Consider the following 7,615-nt stretch of genomic DNA (forward strand, 5'->3'; position numbering starts at 1 on the left):
TAACCCAAAGTAAGGTGAACCAATTCCAAAAAGACCTTAAAAAGTTTGAATTTAATAAGATCTACCCTTACGCTGATCCATCCTATGTGGCAATGCGTAAAACTGAGACCTACACCTATGGCTCTGAGGATGAGTCATCAAACAGTAGCGGCTCAAGCAATAACAGCTTCAGGCAGGCAAGAAGGGGTAAACAAAGGGGTAGAACACGCCCCCCTCTCAATCAATCTCCTTGGCTGAACTTCCCTCCCCAACAAGGTTTCATGGGGTCACATCCTATGCAGTTCCATTACCCATTCAATCCACAAATGGGTTGGAATCCTGCGTACACGGCCCCCTTGTATCCACAAAACCACTTTACACCGCCTCCTTTTTTAGAGAGAGGCCAGAGGGGCAAAGGTCGGCGGAGAGGGCCCAATCAAAGGGTCCATTGGATACAAGACGACCCGGTGGGCAACCACACCCGGAGCAAACAATTGCAGGACCAAGCAATCGCAGGCCCGAGCACCTCGACAGCCTAATTGTCAACCTATCTGACAAGAGGCTTACTACCCAAGAAACAACTATACTGGAAAAGGGACTGGGATTTGTTCCGTCAGCTCGCCCTGACAAATTCCGTCTCCACTGTGAACTCTCGGCTTTCTTCAGAAAACTGAAACTGAAAGCCTTCTTTGAGGAACACTCTTCAGAGGTAGCAGACTCTGATGTAGGTGACACACCTCTACGACCCAAGTCTACGTTCACACCCCCCCCACACACTATACCAGTTGAGATTGTGACTTTTGAACGAGCTGTTTTTTCGGAAATTGAGAATCTGGATCCCCCATCCGTTTTCAAAAACCTCAAAGCTGATGAATTCAGAGCCATCAATTCGTTACGACAGGACCTGACCCTCACAATCAAACCGGCAGACAAGGGTGGAGCCGTGGTCCTATTGAATACTGTGGATTACGACCTTGAGTGCCGAAGACTCCTTAGTGACCGCAAGAACTATACACTTCTTCCCAATGACCCCTCTAATGATCTTAAAATCCAGATCGAGAGGATAGTCGAGGAAGCACTAACTGAAGGCACCATCACCAGACCGGAAGCACGTTTCCTTACTGAGAGCCAAGGGACCATACCATATTTCTATACACTCCCCAAAATTCACAAGGGGAGACTCCCTCCCCCTGGGCGTCCCATTGTGTCGGGGATTGGCTCCCTCCTGGAACCATTATCGCGGTTCTGTGACCATTTTCTCAAACCCCTGGTCCAACAATCATCGACATATCTTAAAGATACCAAAGACCTGCTCAAACTACTGAATGGCACTCAATGCTCTGAGAACACTATCCTGGTAACGTTGGATATTGAGAGCTTGTACACCAGTATCCCCCAGGACGAGACCATCCGGGTCCTGGGTGAATCCCTCAATTCCCATCCCTGGGAGTATAGGACCTCGAAGGACTTCATTATCCAATGTGCAACTCTGGCACTGAAAAAGAACTTTTTCGAGTACCAGGGACAACTTTATCTGCAATCCACGGGTACTTCCATGGGGAGTACCTTTGCTCCTAGTGTAGCAGGTCTATACGTGTACGATTTTGAACAGAAGTACATTCTCCCTGACACCAATCCTCATCTTCTCTCCATAGGCCTATGGAGACGTTATATTGATGACGTGCTCCTCATATGGCACGGGGATACCAACACCCTTGAAACATTCTTCCAGTGGATCAACACCTTGGATCCGAATCTGAGATTCACCCATACTTATGACTCTCATGAAGTCGTATTCCTAGATGTCTTGATCACTAACAAACATGGTTCTTTACATACCAAGACACATTACAAGCCTACTTCTAGAAATAATCTTCTAGAATTTACAAGCTTCCACCCTCGTGCACTGCGGGAGAATCTGCCTTACGGGCAATTCCTCCGCTTACGACGGAATTGTACTGCTTTGGTAGACTTTAAGGCACAATCTAGTGATCTGACTTCTAAAATGACTGCCAGAGGGTACCCTCTGCCCCTCCTCACTAAAAGCTACAGACGGGCCAGAAACCAACCCAGAGAAGCCCTTCTGGAGGATTCTGTAAAAGACGCCACATCTATACCACTGACATGCGTCACAACTTACAGTTCCATGTCCAATGCCATGAAAAAAGTTGTCATGAAACATTGGCGCATCATCAACAGCAACAAACGGAGATGGGAAAAACCCCTATTCTCCTTCAAACGGGCTCAAAGCCTGCGTAATAGCCTAGTACAGACGCGTCCCATTACCAGACCTAACACTTCTCAGAGATCCATCACAGAAGCATGGGGTCTTCCCAAGGTAACGGGCCATTTCCCTTGCTCGGATTGCAGTATATGCCATCTGACTTCTCACACTACCAGTCTTCAACTTGAACCAGGCAAGATTTGGACCCAAAACAGCCACACCAACTGCAACACACCTAATGTGGTCTACCTTATCACCTGTCCCTGTGGCCTGCGCTACGTAGGGATGACCACCAGGAAAGTGAAACTCCGCATATGTGAACATCGGAGCAACATTAGGTGCAAAAAAATCACTACCAAACTCAGTGAACATTTCCTCTCTGCTAACCACACCACCAATGACCTGCACTGGACAGTTATTGAGGAGGTCACTGCATGTAGAAACACTCAAAAAGTCCTTTTCGAGAAGGAACAAAGATGGGTGTACCGTCTGGGTACTAACCTTGTGGGTCTTAACGACAATATACCCTGGGTCAACATACTCTAAGTATGCACGTATGTTGGCAGCTACTTTCACTGTTCCAGTGATTTTCATTGACCGTTATCTACTAAACTGGGTCACCTTGTGGGACTTCACCGAGTCCTGTTCTGACCACTGGTCCATTACGCTAACAACATTCTCCTACTACACTGGGGCACATTATACACAGTGTCCCCTCAACATTGTTAGCTTCCCGACATATCACTGGCATGCTCCTCTGTCTGATTCGGTGGACGTGCGTTGAAATTAACCCCTTTATCTGCAACTATTGTTTTAATCTGACACACGTTTCCGTTGTGTCAAGCGTGCTTATCACTGGCATGCTCCTCTGTTCGATCTTGTGGACGTGCGTTGTAACAAACCCCCTCTTATCTGCAATGATTGTTTTTATCTTACACACGTTTCCGTGGTGTCAAGCGTGCTCATGCGTCCCTGTTTTGCACTGCATAAAGTTTTCTCAATCAAGCCCTGTTTTTTCTAATTACGGACGAGCCTCCCTGTATTCCTGGCATTCTATTGGTTGTGCTTTAAACCTATCAGCACACAGCTTGGGAGGTTCTTTCCCTGTAATTTATTGTCGAGCCCCTTGCCTCTTGGCGGCCTATTGGCCGGGGCTCAGCCAATTGGACCTCAGCATGCGAGGTGCTGCCCAATCACCGACGGGCTTTCTTCTCGCACTCTTGTTTTTAGGAGCCTCGCACCAGGTCTCTTCTCTCCCCGGACCCGGTGGCTTGAGGCGGTGTAGGTTCCTAACGGGTGCCGAGCAGCGAGGGCGTAGGTGTACCTTCTGGCTCTTATTTCCTTCTGGTAAGGCTCACAGTACTGTTCGGCTTGTTTTTCTACTATTCAGCCGTTCGTGGCCGCTCTTTCTTCTTTTTCTCCTCCAGGGTGTGCCATATTTGCTCGCACCTCTCCCCCGGGATCCCTGAGGCGACGAACAGTCTAGCCTCACAGTAAGAACCTCTCTATTCCCCTTGGCATTTCTACCTACCAGGAATGCTTCACAGGCCGCGTTCATTGTTCCAATGGACCTTGCTAGGTTTATAGTCTCACACGTAGCATTAGGACTCCACGTTTATTCCGTGATACATTGCTAGTCACGCTATTCAGGTGAAGTCCTTTACTTCCCTGACACCAGTACCGGGCTAATTCTAGGTGCACTACTAGCACATTGTTGATGCACCGAAGGTACGGACTACTGGCACTGTCCCCATCCACGCACTTTGTTTGAGCCTACAATATGGCACTTGATAATGTTTTGACTACCCACATTTACGATTCTATTGTGTTTTGTCTTGTGTTTGTATGTCTCCTTTTCATTTTAGAATAAACTCGTTTCTCTCCACCATTATAGTTTTTGGCGGATTTTTCCCTGTGTTTTATATTATTTTTCACACAGCAGCCCACGGGAGGGTGAACCTTAGTGCGTTCACACCACCGGGGCACCCACACTTCCACTCTGGTCCTGAAGAAAGCCTGTAAACTACACATAAAGGCAGAAACATGTTGACCGCCACGGAGTGAATCCGGTCTGTTATTATTTTTTTGACCATCACTCCTTTTTATTATGTTTTAATTTTCCAATTAGCAAAACAAATAAAATACTTTTTTGACTCAATTGGGAATTTTAAATTCACTATCACCACACACAATCCCGCTCCGCAGTAACCTGGCGTTGTAGCACACTGGGATGGCACTCGGCCATGCCCAGTGGGGCCCGATGATGAAGCATGTCACCAACCAGGTTGGTGAGTGAGGGCTTTTCATACAAAATTTGTATTACCTCCGCAGGTCTGTTTTCCTCCCTGTAACTGATTGGGTAGGCTCTGACCTTGGAGACTGGTGCTTCTACGGATGGTAAGTGCATTCTTTGAGATTTACACTGACTTCGTTGGTTTACACAATTTCCCTCGAGGGGATCAGTCGTGTTATTGCCCTTCCTCTTTCGTTGTTACTTTGCGTTGTACTGTGTGTTCCAAAACTTGTCCAGTGAAAATTTAAACATGCCTCAATCAGAATTCATCTGACAGCTATTCTGGGATTTCGCAGTTTCTCTCATTCCTCAAAAGACTTTTTCAGCACTAACCCAACTGCAGGGCTACCAGCTGTGAAGAAGGAGCTTAATGCAGTCCTCAGTCAACTCTGGAAGGCCCTCTTTGAGCTCCCACAAAAGACAGACATCAAATAGGTTGCATAGTAAAACATCGTTGTTATTAACTCTGACATCAGCCCAGAGGTTCGGCTATATACAAACTTTCAATATAAATAACCAGTTAGTGCTGAGAACTAATCCTAAATTAATCCCTAAAGTTCTGACACATATCATATGAAAGGAACCAGAAATTTGCAGAGTGTCGTCTGCAGCTCTGCCACTGCTGCGGAAAGAACTCTCAACACCAGGATGCCCACAGATTTCTAAAATTTTACATTAACCCATCCAAGACTTTCCAAAAGACTGACCAGCTATTTTTCTTTTGGTCACCCACAAAAGGTTCTATATGAAAACTGGACATTTCAAGATGAATAGCAACAGCTTTCGCACTGTGTCATTCTAAAGCTGGTCATCTCCTGCATACTAAGGTACATCAAGATTGAGAGCTGGAATTCATCTGTCAAATATTTCCAGAGCAGCAACTTTTATGAAACATTAATGTCTTAATTTGGAAGTGTTGAGTTAATCAGCAGTTGGTGAGGACACCTCTTTCAATAGGGTGACACTTTTCCTACCTCCTGTGATGTTTGTTGGATTTCACTGTGGACTTTATATGCTTACTTGATTAGTGCTGCTTGCATTTCAGATTCAGGCATGAAAATCTATAAAAGTAGAAGAGCTAGAGATGAAACAAGTTACTTACCCATGACAACATTTCTCCACCATTGGTATCTTTCATAGATTCACATGAGACCCCACCACTTTCAAGTTTGCAGGTTTAAGCTGTTTCTTCTGGTTCACACTGGTGCTTTAGAAATCTGAAGTATGTTTGCCTCTGGGGGTAGTAGAGTTGAGAGGGCTCTGACACTTAATATTGGAGCTTAGGTCATTTGCAATGAGGTGATAACATTACTGAAGTAAAGCTTGTTTCAGCCTTTCTAATGAAATTATCTCCTTATTGCTATATACTGTGATGTATGATTATAGTGAGGACTCCCATTGTGCCCAATGCTTCTGAAACATTCCAGAATACATGTACTGTCTTAAGTTCTATCTTATTTTTCAATTAAAACTCTTTAACCTGGTGCCTAATAATCATGCAGCCACGATCACTTAAGATGCCACAATGAAATTAAGCTTTACAGAACAGTATCTGTAGAGTAATGTGGCAGGGATAACTTCATTAAATTACATATGTTTGTTCTCTATCTGATCAGCGTAGGTTTGATGAGTCTCACCTTTGTGCTCTTTATTTATTTAATTTTTTTCTAAACTATTTTATTGGTCACAAATAGCAGCAGTATAAGACATTATACACATCTCTTTGGCAAGGCTACACAAGATCTCAGCAATGTTGCACAACATTTTCAGAATCAGAAATACATAAAACCACCAGCTTCAGAGGCAATGCCCACCTACTTAGTTACTGCAATGCATCGGGGTTGAAACTATGCAAAAACCAGTGACTAGCCCGTGTTTTGTAGCAGATTATCTTCAGCTACCCATTGTGGGGTCTACCCTCGTCTCACCCTTCTCTCCAACAGTGTTTGTCTCTCTTTCCTCAGCTCCACCGTAGGGGAAACACAGATCTCGCTCCTATATTTGTTTTACTTCCCCCACTTATGGTCCCATTTTCGGGGGCATCCCCTCCCTTTATATACCGTTTTTTCTGCGACCATGGCATGGTCCATGTCTTTTGCCCATTCTCGAACGTGTGGTGTCGTGTCAACTCCCCACTTCTGTGCAATATTTCGTTTAGCAATAATCCAACCCATCGTGACCCACGATTGCTCTGCCTGTGAGAGGTCAGTTGCCTCCCAAATATTGAGGAGGCAGAGTTTGGGAGACGGTTGAATGGGTTTATCGCATGCCCTGGCCAATTGTCGGGTGACATCCTTCCAATATTGTTGTATGTGGGGACAATCCCAGACAATGTGTGTGAATGTGCCAGTCTGATTACACCGCCGGAAGCAGAGCAGATCGAGTCTCTTGCCCAGCCTAAATAACAATTTGGCGTCAAAGTATACCCTGTGTAGAATCTTGAGCTGGACCAGTCGTAGTCGCATAGGAATCGCCACTTCCCGGGGCGAAGCCAGTGCCTCTGTCCAGTCCTCGGCGGCGATCTCCCCCAGATCAGTCTCCCAGCTCGGCCTTAGTTTCAGCATAGGATCACTACGATTGTTTACTAATTTCTTGTACATGAGGGTAATGGCCTTACTGTCTATTGGGTCAAGCAACAGTCTGTCCTCTTAACGGCGAGGAATCCGGAAGGGGGGTACCCTTAGGGAGGGCCGAATCAATAGCATGGCTAATCTGGAGATACCGGAAAGTCTCCGTGGATGCAAGTTGGTACTTAGCTTGAAGGTCCGCAAACGTTGCCTTCTTCCCTTTCACCCACATGTCCCCCATTGTTGATATCCCAATCATGTCCCATTTGTCAAACCCGGGACAGGTACTGAGGCGGCCCAATATGTCGGGTTCCCACAAGGGGGTAGCCTTCGTCAGTCGCCTCTGCCACCCCAGCCTACGTTGGACTCCATGCCACACTGCCACCGTACGTGCAGTGGGGCCAGTCAGATGCAGCTTCCGATAATTTGCATATAGTGCCCTATTGTACCCTCCCTTACCCAACAGCCAATGGTCCGTGCGAAAGCTGGGATCGTCATGCCGTCCGAACACCCATCGGTTAACGGCAGTCAGTTGCGATGCTTGATAATATA

At 46.1% G+C, this 7,615-nt stretch overlaps 1 long non-coding RNA gene across 1 annotated transcript; it reads left to right on the forward strand.

Annotated features, from left to right (window-relative positions):
• Positions 1-3,460: 3,460 nt before the first annotated feature.
• On the forward strand, positions 3,461-4,268 carry LOC146809500 (uncharacterized). The gene is made up of 3 exons (XR_014965557.1): positions 3,461-3,517; positions 3,631-3,696; positions 4,069-4,268. It is a non-coding gene; the product is annotated as an uncharacterized LOC146809500 (long non-coding RNA).
• The last annotated feature ends 3,347 nt before the right edge of the window (positions 4,269-7,615 follow it).

This window comes from Triturus cristatus, chromosome 7 (assembly GCF_964204655.1).
Source record: "Triturus cristatus chromosome 7, aTriCri1.1, whole genome shotgun sequence".
Classification (NCBI taxonomy): Eukaryota; Metazoa; Chordata; class Amphibia; order Caudata; family Salamandridae; genus Triturus; species Triturus cristatus.